Source organism: Henckelia pumila, unplaced genomic scaffold, assembly GCF_033568475.1.
Source record: "Henckelia pumila isolate YLH828 unplaced genomic scaffold, ASM3356847v2 CTG_19:::fragment_3, whole genome shotgun sequence".
Taxonomy (NCBI): domain Eukaryota; kingdom Viridiplantae; phylum Streptophyta; class Magnoliopsida; order Lamiales; family Gesneriaceae; genus Henckelia; species Henckelia pumila.
The window spans coordinates 495,476-510,998 of record NW_027331777.1 but is presented as its reverse complement, the minus strand read 5'-3'; the positions used below and the strand labels follow the sequence as shown (position 1 = coordinate 510,998).

The following is a 15,523-nucleotide window of genomic DNA, read 5'->3' as shown; positions in this document are numbered from 1 at the left end:
GGAACCTGTCATATGACGTGAGCTACCGCTATCAAAGTACCAAGAACCTGAAACATTAGTTCTCAAAGCTGTATAAATCATATGATATTGAATATCAGCTTTTAATACCCAAACCTTCTTTACATAAGATCTGTTTATGGAGATGTTGTGGGGAGGTGTTGGCAACACCTAAGGCAACACCTTTGATGCAGATCTATACCTGTAGTCTTCCTGCAGCTTAAAAAAATATGGTTTGATTTGACCAGGTCTATGACAGTAGTGACAAATGTACTTTCGTTTTCTTCTAAACATTGAAGGAGCAGCAGGCTGTGGCTTTGGTTTTGGAGGATCAATTGGTAAGGCCTTTTTGCTTGAGATTTCTGTACTGCTACTTTCCTTGACAAACACCGGGCCTTTTGAACTTTCACCAACCTCAAATATGCTGTTTTCAAAACCTAAACCAGTCGTACCATCTCTTCCCATCATGAGTAACAAATCAAACTTGGAAGTGCTTGAATTAAACTTGGCCAAAGTAGCATTTGCTTTTCCGAGTTCTTTCTTCACTTGGCTTAATTCCATGTCTTTCTTACTCAGCATGACTTCCAGTCTTGACACATCAGCCTTTAGATCAAAATTTTCTTTTGAAAAAATAGTATTCATCTTATTCCTTTCAACCCAATCAGTATGTAACTCTTCAAACATCATCCGATCTTCTTCCATGGACATTGTATCTTCACCTGGATCATTATCACACATATTATCAATAATGGAAGAATTCAAGCAAACTGACCTTTGGGAGATGTTGCGGCCAGGTGTGGGAACACCTGCGGCAACACCTAAAGGATTGACTTGAAACTTTTTATTGCTCTCCAGTAAAGCAGATAAGGTAGTATGACTTTCTTCATCTTCATGTTCTTCTTCTTCGGACTCTTCATCACTCAAAGACGTGCTCATCCCTTTCCCAAGTGTGTTGGCACACTCATTTTCATAGTTTCCAAAGCCTTGACAAGCGTGACATTGAACAGTGTCCAACTTCTTTGAGACAAACTTTTTCTTCCCTTCCAACATCAGTCGAGGCTTAGGAATATCAACTGATTTCCTTGGTGATTGTTCTGGTCCAGTAATCCTTAAAGGCTTGTTAGAGAACATTGGAGCCTTAAGTTTTTGATCCGTCTTTCTTGACTCTTTCATCTTATTCAGATAATCATTGAATTTCCTATTCATGAGAGAGATAGAATCATCTTCCAAGTCAGATTTATGAACTTCTTGATGAAATTGAACATACTCCTCGTATGAGGGTTTCGAGGCTTGAAGGGCTATAGATTTTCCTTTATCCTTCTCTTGTTCTGAATTGTTCATCTCAAAAACTTGAAGAATGCTAATCAGTTCAGTCATCTTCATATTTGAAGTGTCTTTTATTTCTTCAAGTGCCCAAATCTTTCCATAGAATCTTTTAGGCAAAGATCGAAGAACCTTGTTTACGATAGTTTCACTAGCAATAGGTCTTCCAAGAGCATGCGCCTCTGTAGCTATCTCCCTAAGTTTCTTATCATAATTAGCAATAGTTTCATTCTCATCCATTCTGATATTCTCAATTCTTGCATTTAACAATCTCAATCTTGTTCTTCTCACGCTATCAGTTCCTTCACAGTGTTCTTGAAGAGCATCCCATGCATCCTTAGCAATAGTGCATTCAGCTATGATTCCATACATCCTCATATCCACAGTTGCAAAAATTGCATTGAGTGCTTTAGCATTGTAGCTTGAACTTTGTGTTTCCTCGGCAGTCCAAGTTTCTTCTTGCTTGATGATGTAGTCTCCATCTTCATCAAGCGTCTTTGGAGGAGTCCAACCAGTCAGAATACTTTGCCAAGCACGAACATCCATAGCCTTAATAGTATATCGCATCCTATTCTTTCATAGTGCGTAATTCGTGCCATCAAGGACCAGAGGTTTCAAAAACGAGTTTGCAACAGACGATGAGTCCATCTTATTCCCTGTAATAAAATAAACAAACCAAGATCAGTTCTTAGTGTATCAAGAATATGACTCTGATGCCACTTGTAAGGGAATTGGGGTTGCACATAAACAGTTTGAGGTATTGTCACAAGGTGTTGACAACACCTACAATAACACCTTGAGTAATTTGCAGCAGAATATAATTTAAGCATTAATAAAATAAATAAGCAACCAAATAAATAGACTCAAATGATTTAAGCAATAGTATAAAATACTCTTGCAGCGCCTCAGGAAAAAACTTCCCTAGAAAACTTTCAAATAGTTTTACAAACCCTAAAACTAGTGATTATTGTAAAAGTCGATTTCTCAAACAAGTGAGAAATTAAAGATTAAAAGTTCTCCTAAAAATTATATATGAACTAGAATAACAAAAACAAAGTAAGGAGAAAAACTCTTGATGCCAAAACTTGTAAAGACGAAACACTTCTTTGATCTTTAATCTTCGAGTGCTCTTCAATTTTTCAAGGCAATCAAGTAAGAGAACGACCTCAACAAGGCTTTAGAAAATCTTCCTCAACGTACGTATCTGAAGCTCATCAATCTCTCTATATGTCGGTCGATCTCTCAAATATATAGACTAGAATCCTTCCTTGTAGATGTTTTCTTGTAGGCATAGGATTCTCTATATTTGTTCATATCAAATCTACATAATATGAAAACAATATATTAGATAAGATATTATAATGAGCTTATCAAAATCTCAAATCAGTTTATTCAAGGAAATAAATAACTTCATGTCCAAGAAAGGCAAAAGATGTTTAAATAAAATCTTTTCAAAATAGGATGATTTTAAGGAATAAAATATTCCTTTCAATCACAACCTTCAAAAATTAAATAGATAAACTTTAAAACATTAAATAGAAATTAAATTTATTTGTTTTTTTAAATGGAAATGTCTGGACATGGGGACATTTGCAGTGTGTAGAGGACATTTGGAGACCACTGTCGTTGCTCTTAGAAGAATTGAGAATGATTTATAATAATAATACTAAACAATGGACGTGTGTCATGGTGATTTGAATACGTTTATAAAAATGAAGCAGAGTTCCGACTGAAACTCGATGGAGTGAGGATGAGCAGAGAGGGAAAAGTAGTGTGTGTGATTGGAGCATCGGGTTACATTGCATCATGGCTCGTTAAGCTTCTGCTTCAGCGGGGTTACACTGTCAAAGCCACTGTTAGAAACCTCAGTCAGTAGTTATATATCTTCAATTTCTTTTGTGATTAGTTTCTTGGTAATCTTCAAGTTAATTAATGTTGGTTGCTTCTTTGACTCAGAATATAACCAAGAATTTTCCTTGCAATTTTGTGCATTTGTTGTTTTTGTTTTTGTTTTTGTTTTTTGGGTGTGACAATAGATTTACCGTGTTCATTGTTAGAGACTAAACTAATTATCACATTTTTGTCGCCATCCCTCCTTTGCTTCATGATGATGTTTGTGTGTTGCGAAGAAAATCTTAGGTTCTTTGGAGTATAGATGTTGTTAGTCTGGTCTACTTTGAATGCATACAAAAAAATTATGGTTTGTGTTTGGAGTAAGATTCTTCAAGATATATATATCTGCCATCAACATTTGTTTAAGCACTTTCAAATATATGCAGGTGATCCAAATAAGTTAGCCCACATGAAAGAACTCGAGGGAGCTGAGGACAGATTACACTTGTTCAAAGCCAACTTATTCGAAGATGGATCTTTTGATTCTGTTGTTCATGGTTATGAAGGGGTCTTTCACACAACATCACCAGTTTTATTTGACGCAACTGACCAACAGATTCATTGTCTTGTGCATGATTTGTGCCATGTTTAATTCTTTCTCGAATTCTATTGTATTCCGTAATTAGTTATTATTATTATTTTTTGGAAGACTTGATCTCATCATTCTCATTGTTCATTGTGATGAATTTGAAATCTTGTCAGTTATTTAGTTCTTTGTTCAACTATTTTTTACCACTAAATATTTTCAGTTAGGAAGAACAAAATTCAATATTATGTGCATATGAATGCATTTGGGAGTTTCAGGACCAGCGTTTAGATTCATTTCAGATTGTTCTTGGCATTACATATCTGTGTTTATTCTGCATCATGGCACTAATTTCTTGATTTTATCTACATTCTATGTTTAGGCACAACTGATAGAACCGGCACTCAACGGAACATTAAATGTCCTGATATCTTGCAGCAAAGAACCATCTGTTAGAAGAGTAGTGCTGACGTCCTCTATTTCTGCGGTTACTTCCAATTGCAATCCCAAAGGCCCGGATGTTATAGTCGATGAAACATGGTTTTCGGATCCGGTATTCTGTGAAGAAATCAAGGTTTGTGCTTGTAGGAATACCAAGATTTTATTACTTTTTAGTTGATGTTTTTTATCTTTTGAAGAGTCGTCAAGATCCAGAAAAATTCATGAAAGAGTGGGTGCCCTGCTAGCCAACTTGTGGCTAAGGGCCTTTATGACTCTATTTGTAAAAAATCTTTGTTTAATATAATTTACACTCTTTATTGGAATTTACTTTATCTTTTATCATATTTTTATGTTGTGACGTGCTATACGATGTTTAGATAAAGACCTTGAATATGCTAAAGTGCATGCAAGATGTGATAGTGGATATGGATGACTATCATGAAACACATCTTGTAATCACTGTATGTTCTAAACCAGTTCCTAGTCAATTGAGTCGTCCGCAATAAGGATAAGGATCGCTCAAGATTGAGACTAGCATTTGCTATGCCTAGTACCACGTTTCATTGGTATGGAACATAGAGATGTTCGAAGCATGCAAATGAATATTCATTGGATGAATGATCGAATTACCCTATTCGGACTTTCCAAGTGGTTTTCACTAATTAATTTGAAAAGTCCGTGGTTTTGGTTGTACACCATTAGTCCTTACTACTTGAAACATCATGGAGACTCTATATGCTAGTATTGTACTTTGACTCGTTTACCGACTCTATGAGGGTCATCAGGTGTCGAGATTAGGTACAATTATGACACATATAGGAGTCAATGCTTTGTTGTCAAGGATTCACCACATGCTTGCGAGTGTGGATATCCTATGCGATCTGAGGAGATATTAGTGTGACAAATCTCTGGCCAGAGTACATGATGTGCTTTAGGTTACTTGGCTTCCTAGTTGAACATGCTATGTCACTATTTGATCTTCAAGATTCATTGCATAGTTATTGAATCTTGAACGACTCTCGATATACCAATGGTTGTTGATTCGATCGGGATATATGGATGAAGGGACCGTACTGTACGCTAACCAAAACCCGCTGGTTCTTGCAGGCACTATCAGTGATACCTAGGGAATCATGGGGCGATGTTGCTAGGCGCTCTTACCATGATTCGATGGGCAAGTCGGAAATTGTTGTTCCGAGTCACAAAGGATTTTTGGGCCCACGGCTAGCTGTATCCCTGAACCATTGAGGGTTATACAAGTACTAGATTTCTAACCCCCGTTGAGATAATTAAATTTAATAAGTTAAATTTAGTGAATGATAAGTAGGACTTCTTATAAATGAGTAGAGGGAGTGAGATTTTCTAAAATGACATAGGGATGCCATTTTCGGAAACCACTGAATTTCGATTCAGAAAATTTATCTTGACTTTAAAATGTGCAGAAAAGGTTTCTGTACAAATTGGTAAAATTGGTTTGCCAATTTAAGTCACGATGAATTTTATATTAATTTCTGAACATGCGGTCTTCGCTTGTCAGGCTTTAACTTATGACTAACGGGCCCTAAGCTGTTAGCAGCCCATGTTATAAATAATTTATAGCAGTACAGAAATTAAATAATTAAGCTCATAATTTCAAAAACCTAGGGAGCTCTCTCCCTAGGGTTGGCCAAAATTTCACTCTCCAATTTTTCGAAAATCCAGTCTACAATTTTCGAAAATTGCAGTCTGGTTTACCAGATCAGATCTGTTAAATCTCTTCGTTTAGAAACTTCTGATAGACTTTCTAGTGCAGTCTGTCAAAGGGTTTAGATTTTTGTTCGTGGACCAGATTCAGGAAGTTGATCGAGTCATCAGTTCCTGGGATATACAAGAAGAGCAGATTTATCTGTTTGAGTGCATAACCTCAAGTTGAGACTTGAGAGGTAAAATTTACAATTGCTTTATTTTACTTATTTATTTTAATCGTAAGGGTTTGATACCCACGATCTGGAATCGTTCCAGATCAAAAAATAAAAAATTTAAACCTTCCGCTGCTACGGGTATCAGATCTGACAGATCCGAGAACGTGTTCCAACAGTGGTATCAGAGACAGATTGCTCTCAGATCTAACGATTAAAATTTATCGATTGTACAAAGCCTCGGTTTTTCAGAAAACAAAAACGAAAAAAAAAAAATTTGCGGACAGCCGCTGCCCTGCGAGCGGCGCCCCAGCAGCCCAGCGCGCAGCTGGGCCGTGCTCGGCAGCCCAGCAAGTGGGCTGGGCCCCCGATGGTCGGGGGCTGCCCGGGATCGTCCCGGGCAGCCCAGAAAAATTATATTTTAATTTTTATGAAATTATGAATTTCGGCCCTTAATGGTTATTGGGCCCAGTTTTTTTCCCGATCAAAAATTGTTTCGATGGGTCCACGAGGCAATGGGTAAAATTTGTTTGAACCCGGATTTTTTTAAAAAAAATTAATTTTTGGATAAATTTGAATTTTTAGAAAATTTATATATTTAGTCCAATAAATTAAATTTCATGAAAATGAATTATTTTGGTACAATTGATAATAAAATATTATTTTATATATAAAATTAGATTTTATGTATAAAATATGATTTTATGGATAAACTAGATAAAATATGATTTTATATATAAAATATGATTTTATATATAAAATGGGATTTTATGTATAAAATGTGATTTTATCTATTTATATTTATTGGCATTTTGAATTGCATGTTATCCAATCATTTAATTGAATTAAATAATTGGATAAAAGGATGATCGATTGCTATGACCAATTTCTTAGGTGTATGTTAGGTTATTTACATTTGGTTTTATTATTGCTGTTGGATTTTATTAATGGGCTTGTATTATGGCCCAATTTGATTTGTCATTTGTAATAAAAGTGGGTCTGGTTTATGGTCCGTTCCCACCCTTAAATATGTATCCCCTACTTATCATTGAAATTTATTGTAAATTTATTAGACTTAGTGGGAGATAAATATTTGAAGACAATGGTGGGCCCAGCAAACATAAAGACCGAAGAAATGTAAATTGGAAGCTCAATGTAATAGGATTGCATTGCATACTTGCATATCACATAGGATTGGACTTAGACTCATGATTGGCAACCACGGGTCGATTAGATCTAGGCATCGATCATCCTTTATTTAATATTTGATATTATTGTTGTATGCATGTTTAGACTAAATTGCATGAATCCTGCAAACATACAAATTTATTAAATGATGAGACAAATTTTCAAAATTAAAATTCCTCATTTTAAATATGATTTAAAATTAATATCAAGTTTAATAAAAGGGAAATTAAATATAGTTTATATTTTCCTACCTTCCATCAACTATCAATGCATGATAGATGCTACCCGCGACCGTGGTTCGTTTCATATTATTGGGAAGGCCCGTTCGCCGGAAAGCTATGCATTGAGTAGACAATTGTTGTAAGTTGGGTAGAATTCCCATGGGATAACCTCATATTATTGGGGGTCCACATGACGACCGCTCATCATAACTTAATATTGATGGGTCAACTTGAAATATCACTTTAAACGGCGTCATATTATTGGGTCCTTTATTGGATATAAGGTAAAAACATGGAGGTTGCTCTAGCAGCAATTGAACTCGACCTTTTTAAAATTATAATTGGCTGATTTTATTCGGAACTATAATTTGTAAATTGGGCTCCATGTTCCTACTAAAGAAAATGGTTTTCTCGTTTTCACTAGAGGGTGGTGAAATCGTTAAAATAGTGAGAGAGTAATTCATAAAATTAAACTCGCCTTATTTTATGTCTTAGTAAATTAATTAAACAATCACTGATTATTGTCTATTATCTTTTCAGTATATCGTTATAATGAATTCGCGTAAACCACTGTTTCTATTCTCGAACAACACAAGCTGACTGGCGCAAACTATATGGAATGGTTCCGTAAGTTGAAGATTGTCTTGTCCTCGGAGAATATTTTCTACGTGTTAGAAAAGGCTCCTCCGAAGGAAGCACCGGCTGATGTGAGTCCGGAAGAGTTGGCCAAACTTGATAAATGGTGGGACCATGATATCAAGGCCAAATGCTATATTCAAGCTTTAATGTCTGATGAACTCCAGAGGCGATTTGAGAATGCCGTGAATGTTGCTGACATACACATGCACCTCAAGGATCTTTTTGGGGCTCAATCAAGAGCTGAGAGGTACTCCACTGTCAAGGAGCTAATGACGTGCCGCATGCGAGAAGGGACTTCGGTCCGTGAGCATGGGGTACGCATGATTTGGCTCAGTGAAAAGTTGGTGACCCTCGAGTTGACGTTGGAGCACGAACTGTGTGCGGACTTACTGCTTCTTTTTCTTCCTTTATCGTTTGACGGTTTTGTGGTGAACTTTAATATGAACAAGCTAGAGGCCACCATTGAAGAGATGGTCAATATGCTTGTCACTTATGAGGCCACATTCAAGAAGGATAAACCAGTTCTCTTGGTGGGCTCCTCTTCCTCTGCTAAGAGGGGGCCAAGTGCAAAGGGTAAGAAACGTTCCGCTCCACCCAAGAAACTGGGCCCAAGAAGAAGAACAAGACCAAAGCTTCTAACATGGACAAGTCTGAAGATGTTTGTCATCACTGCAAGAAATCCGGTCACTGGAAACGTAACTGCAAAGAATATCTCGAGCAGTTGCAAACTGCGAAGGGTATGTTTTATATTGAAAAAAATGTTTCACTTAATACTACTTCTTGGGTATTGGATACCGGATGTGGATCTCACATTTGCAATGATTTGCAGGTGATGTCAAGAAGTCGTAAGCTGAGGATGGGTGAGACCCAGTTGAGGCTCGGAAATGGTTCCAGAGTTGAAGCCAAAGCTGTGGGAGATGTTTGTTTAATTTTGCAGAAAAATTTTAAGTTATTTCTGAGAGATGTTTTATTTGTGCCAGATTTGATTAAAAACATTATTTCTGTTTCTATGCTTGATAGAGATGGTTTTTCTTGAAATTTTGTGAATGGGATTTGCAATATTTACAAGAATGAATGTTTGATTGGATGTGGACAACTTGAAAACGATCTATATAAATTGAAATTAAAAGACGTTCCAGTTAATTATGTTGATAAACCGATAACAACAATAAAAAGAAAGAACGATAGTCAAAACCCAGCAAATATTTGGCACGCTAGACTAGGTCATATTTTCTCACGGAGGATGAACAAGTTAGTGGGAGAGGGCATGTTTGATATGTCAGACATAAACTCTCTACCTATTTGTGAGTCCTGCCTGAAAGTAAAAATGACTAAGACACCTTTTAAGGGAAATCCTGAGCGTAGTCAAAATCTGTTAGATTTGATCCATACAGATGTTTGTGCAATCTGGTCACACATACTTCATTACCTTTACTGATGATTATTCAAGGTATGGGTATTTATATTTAATGAAATATAAATCTGAATCATTTGAAAGGTTCAAAGAATTCAAAACTGAAGTAGAGAATCAACTAGGAAAAAGTATTAAAGCACTTCGATTTGATCGAGGCGGTGAATACTTGAGTACCGAGTTTTTAAACTATCTGAAAGAAAATGGAATTCTTTTTCAGTGGACTCCTCCTGCCACACCTCAGCTTAATGGTGTAGCAGAGCGTCGTAATCGAACTCTGTTGGACATGGTTCGGTCTATGATGAGCTTCACTGAGCTCCCACCTTCGTTTTAGGGCTATGCACTTGAAACGGCGGTATTGTTGTTGAACAATGTCCACACTAATGCAGTGAATAAAACTCCATACGAATTATGGACTGGAAAAACTCCTAAGTATTCGTACTTGAGGATTTGGGGATGTCCTGCTTACGTGAAGCAGACAATGGGAGATAAGCTGGATAGTCGATCCACCTTGTGTTATTTTGTATGGTATCCGAAGAATTCGATCGGATATTACTTCTATCATCCTACTAAAACAAAAGTATTTGTTTCTAGGAATGCCACCTTGCTGGAGAAGGAGTTCTTACTTGAAAGAAAATGCAAGATGATGGAACTTGAAGAAGTTCGAGAAGAACCAGAGATACAAAATAACGATCCCACACCTCAGGAACCAATAAATGACACGCCACTTATTAGAAAATCTGAAAGTGCTTCTAGACCTCCTGTTCGACTTAATCTCCTACTTGAAGGGGATCAAAGTTAACCAATCATTGGATGTGATCCGAGAAACTTCAAGGAGGCAATTTCTGATGCCGATTAGAATTTATGGCTTGAAGCCATGCAGTCTGAAATAGGCTCCATGCATGCAAACCATGTTTGATCTCTAGTAAATCCTCCCGATGGAATTGTTCCTATAGGGTATAAATGGATTACAAGAGAAAACTTGGGCCTGATGGTAAGGTGCTGACCTACAAGGCACGATTGGTCGCAAAAGGTTATACACAAAGACAAGGTGTTGACTATGATGAAGCCTTTTCACCAGTCGCAATGTTCAAGTCCATAAGAATCTTAATTGCCATAGCGGCATGGTATGACTATGAGATATGGCAGATGGATGTGAAGACTGCGTTCTTTAATGGAAACATTAAGGAAGAGATCTATATGATGCAGCACGAGGGATTCACATCCATGGGAAGCGAGTATAAGGTATGCAAGCTTCAGAGATCAATTTATGATCTCAAACAGGCGTCAAGAAATTGGAACCAAAAATTTGATGAAACAATAAAAGACATTGGTTTCATCAAGAACCCGGAGGAACCGTGCGTGTACAAGAAAGTAGTTAAGGATGCTGTGACATTCTTAGTGCTTTATGTTGACGACATCCTACTCATTGAGAATGATATAGGGATGTTGCAGTCAACAAAGATATGGTTATCAGGTAGATTTTCGATGAAGGACTTGGGTGAGGCGTCCTATATTCTAGGAATATAGATCTATAGAGATAGGTCTAAGAGAATGATAGGACTCACTCAAGCGACCTACATCGACACCATATTGAAGAGGTTTTCTATGGATAAGTCAAAGAGAGGACATCTACCTATGTGTCATGGAGTTTCTCTATCCAAGTCAATGTCTCCCAAGACTGACGAAGAGATAGAGAAAATGACACACGTACCATATGCGTCAGCTATAGGTAGTATCATGTATGGGATGATATCTACCAGACCGGATGTAGCCTTTGCTCTGAGTGTCACGAGCAGATATCAGGCCAACCCCGGTCAAATGCATTGGAAAGCTGTGAAGGATATTCTTAAGTACTTGAGAAGGACTAAGAATATATTCATGGTTTATGGGAGAAGAGAATTGAAATTGGAAGGATATACCGACTCTAGCTTCCAAAGCGACGTGGATGACTCGAAATCCACCTCTGGATTTGTATTCATGCTCAATGGCGGTGCTGTCTCTTGGAAGAGTTCCAAGCAGGACACCACAGCGGATTCCACCACTGAGGCAGAGTACATTGCATCATCAACTGCTGCTAAAGAGGCCGTTTGGATGAGGAATTTCGTCCAAGAGTTGGGGGTCATTCCTGAAGCTGTTGGTCCAGTCCCGATGTACTGTGACAACACTGGTGCCATTGCTCAGGCAAAGGAACCAAGGTCTCATCAAAGATCCAAACACATACTGAGGAAATACCACATCATCCGGGAGATTGTGGAAAGAGGAGACATTACTGTCGAGAGAGTGGCCTTTGCAGACAATATCGCTGATCCACTTACTAAGCCCTTGCCAGGACCATTATTTGACAAACATCGCAAAGCAATGGGACTACGTTGTATGACTAGTTGTCTTTAGGGCAAGTGGGGATTGAAAGAGTGGGTGCCCTACTAGCCAACTTGTGGCTAAGGGCCTTTATGACTCTATTTGTAAACAATCTTTGTTTAATATAATTTACACTTTTTATTGGAATTTACTTTATCTTTTATCATATTGTTATGTTGTGACGTGCTATACGATGTTTAGATAAAGACCTTGAATATACTAAAGTGCATGCAAGATGTGATAGTGGATATGGATGAATATCATGAAACACATCTTGTAATCACTGTATGTTCTAAACCAGTTCCTAGTCAATTGAGCCGTCCGCAATAAGGATAAGGATCGTTAAAGATTGAGACTAGCATTTGCGATGCCTAGTACCACGTTTCATTGGTATGGAACATAGAGATGTTCGAAGCATGCAAATGGATATTGATTGGATGAATGATCGAACTACCCTATTCGGACTTTCTAAATGGTTTTCATTAATTGAGTGGAAAAGTCCGTGGTTTTGGTTGTACACCATTAGTCCTTACTACTTGAAACATCATGGAAACTCTATATGCTAGTACTGTACTTTGACTCGTTTACCAACTCTATGAGGGTCATCAGGTGTCGATATTGGGTACAGTTACGACACATATAGGAGTCAATGATTTGTTGTCAAGGATTCACCACACGCTTGCGAGTGTGGATATCCTATGCGATCTGAGGAGATATTAGTGTGACAAATCTCTGGCCAGAGTACATGATGTGCTTTAGGTTACTTGGTTTCCTAGTTGCACATGCGATGTCACTATTTGATCTTCAAGATGCATTGCATAGTTATCGAATCTCGAACGACTCTCGATATACCAATGGTTATTGATTCGATCAGGATATATGGATGAAGGGACCGTACTGTACGCTAACCAAAATCCGCTGGTTCTTGCAGGCACTATCAGTGATACCTAGGGAATCATGGGGCGATGTTGCTAGGCGCTCTTACCATGATTCGATGGGCAAGTCGGAAATTATTGTTCCGAGTCACAAAGGAGTTATAGGCCCACGGCTAGCTGTATCCCTGAACCATTGAGGGTTACACAAGTAATAGATTTTTAACCCCCGTTGAGATAATTAAATTTAATAAGTTAAATTTAGTGAATTAGAAGTAGGACTTCTTATAAATGAGTAGAGGGAGTGAGATTTCCTAAAATGACATATGGATGCCATTTTTGGAAACCACTGAATTCAGATTCAGAAAATTTATCTTGACTTTAAAATGTGCAGAAAAGGTTTTTGTACACATTGGTAAAATTGGTTTGTCAATTTAAGTCACGATGAATTTTATATTAATTTCTGAACATGCGGGCTTTACTTGTCAGGCTTGAACTTATGACTAACGGGCCCTAAGCTGTTAGCAACCCATGTTATAAATAAGTTATATAGCAGTACAGAAATTAAATAATTAAGCTCATAATTTTGAAAACCTAGAGAGCTCTCTCCCTAGGGTTGGCCGAAATTTCAATCTCCAATTTTTTGAAAATCCAGTCTGCAATTTTCGAAAATTGCAGTCTGGTTTACCAGATCAGATCTGTTAAATCTCTTCGTAGAAACTTCTGATAGACTTTCTAGTTCAGTCTGTCAAAGGGTTTAGATTTCTGTTCGTGGACCTGATTCAGAAAGTTGATCAAGTCATCAGTTCCTGGGATATACAAGAAGAGCAGATTTATCTGTTGGAGTGCATAACCTCAAGTTGAGACTTGAGAGGTAAAATTTACAATTGCTTTATTTTACTTATTTATTTTAATCGTAAGGATTTGATACCCACGATCTGGAATCGTTTCAGATCAGAAAATAAAAAAATTTAAACCTTCCGCTGCTACGGGTATCAGATCTGACAGATCCGAGAACGTGCTCCAACATTTCAATCATGGGATCCAAACTCTAGACGATCATCGTAGACATCTAATGTTGTTAATTCTAACTCTGTTATCGTTTGTTTCTATTAAAATACCCCAGAATTTGTATGCAATACACTGTTTCTTGAAAAATACTAGGATTTATGAAAAACAAATCCAAAATCCTTTTGATCCAAACATCACGTCTCATGCTAGCAGGACTGGTATGGCCTCTCAAAGACATTGGCAGTGGAAGCTGCGTGGAAATTCTCCAAAGAAAATGGAATAGACTTGGTTGTAATCAATCCTGGATTTGTGATCGGTCCTCTCCTTCACCCTACACTCAATACCACTTCTGAGGAATTTGTGAGCTTGATGTGCGTAAAAAGATTTACACTACTTTTCGCCAATTCAGATTTCTAGAGCATTTTAGCTGATTCTATTACAATTTACAGATAAGAAAATATACCCATACTATGTGTTTGGTGACGTGAGAGATGTTGCTCAAGCACATATTTTGGCATTTGAAAATACCTCTTGACTGTAAACGCGCGACTTCCCGAGGAAGTTTTGGAGGTTTTACAGAAGCTTTATCCCTCTTTGGACCTTCCCACAATGTAAGTTTATCATCTGTTCAAACAGTTTAGAGTTTCCACTCTCCCCATTGATCTTTCATTTCTCAAGAAAATCAACTTTTATATGTTAATCGTGTGCCTTAAAAACACGATGCTGGAATGTCACCATCCTTTCTTAAACTTTCAAACCATTTATGCACAACCACTTTACTTTCTGTACAAGACAAGAAAACTAAGTTCAGACATATAATTCTGTTGTCCAATTTCATATTCAATAGCAACATATTTTTCTAAATAAATGATCCATTTTTCCCTTTTGACTATGCTATGCTTTCATGGCTAGCAGCATTCGAGTATCTCATATTCTGCAAATGTTAACTGGCTTAACACATTTTCACTTATTGCAACAATACTCCAGGGGATCCAACTTTCCAGGTATGCAATAAGAGAGCACAAGATTTTGGCGTTGTTTTTACGCCATTGGAGACGAGCTTGAAGGATATGGTTGAAAGCTTGAAAGAGAGAAATTTCCTATCTGAATTTGCCAGCAACAATATCTTGATAGGGACTCGTATCTTCTCATAATCCATTGCATGTAGCAATAAGTCGTTTATTGTACCATTGAAATAAAAATTATATTAATAATCGGTTTGGATTGGTTTGGTTCATGACCATCCCTGCTATCACTCTATTCCAAAATATATAGTGCCATACTCTTATTTCATGAAAGGATTTGTTGTCTCAACAGGAATTTTAAAGTGTAAAATTTTAGAGTAAGTGTTATCTCTCAGTGTTATCAACACTTAAAAAAAATATGTAGCGGAATAAATAAATTTAAACAGTAAATAATACAGTAATAATTATGCACAAGTATCCAGTACTTGTATTGTGTCTCATGACAAAATAATCACTTGGAAACAAATCAATTTTACAGAAATCAATACTAGTGATTGTCTATGAAAAATTATTTTCTCAACTAATTGAAAAAATAGATAACATCCTAAAAACAATTAAAAACCGAAATATAAAAACCAATAGGATGTTTTGAACACGTGTGCCAAAACTTGAAATCATAAAGAACCACTTTCGAATCAACACTTCACTCGCGTGATCTTCAAGTGTTTTCAGCACGACACGACAACACGATAAATCAGAAACAATCGACCGAAAATT

The 15,523-nt window shown here is 37.1% G+C and overlaps 1 pseudogene; it reads left to right on the top strand.

Annotated features, from left to right (window-relative positions):
- Nucleotides 1-3,061: 3,061 nt before the first annotated feature.
- LOC140870757 (phenylacetaldehyde reductase-like) lies at nucleotides 3,062-15,010 on the top strand (annotated as a pseudogene).
- Nucleotides 15,011-15,523: the final 513 nt, after the last annotated feature.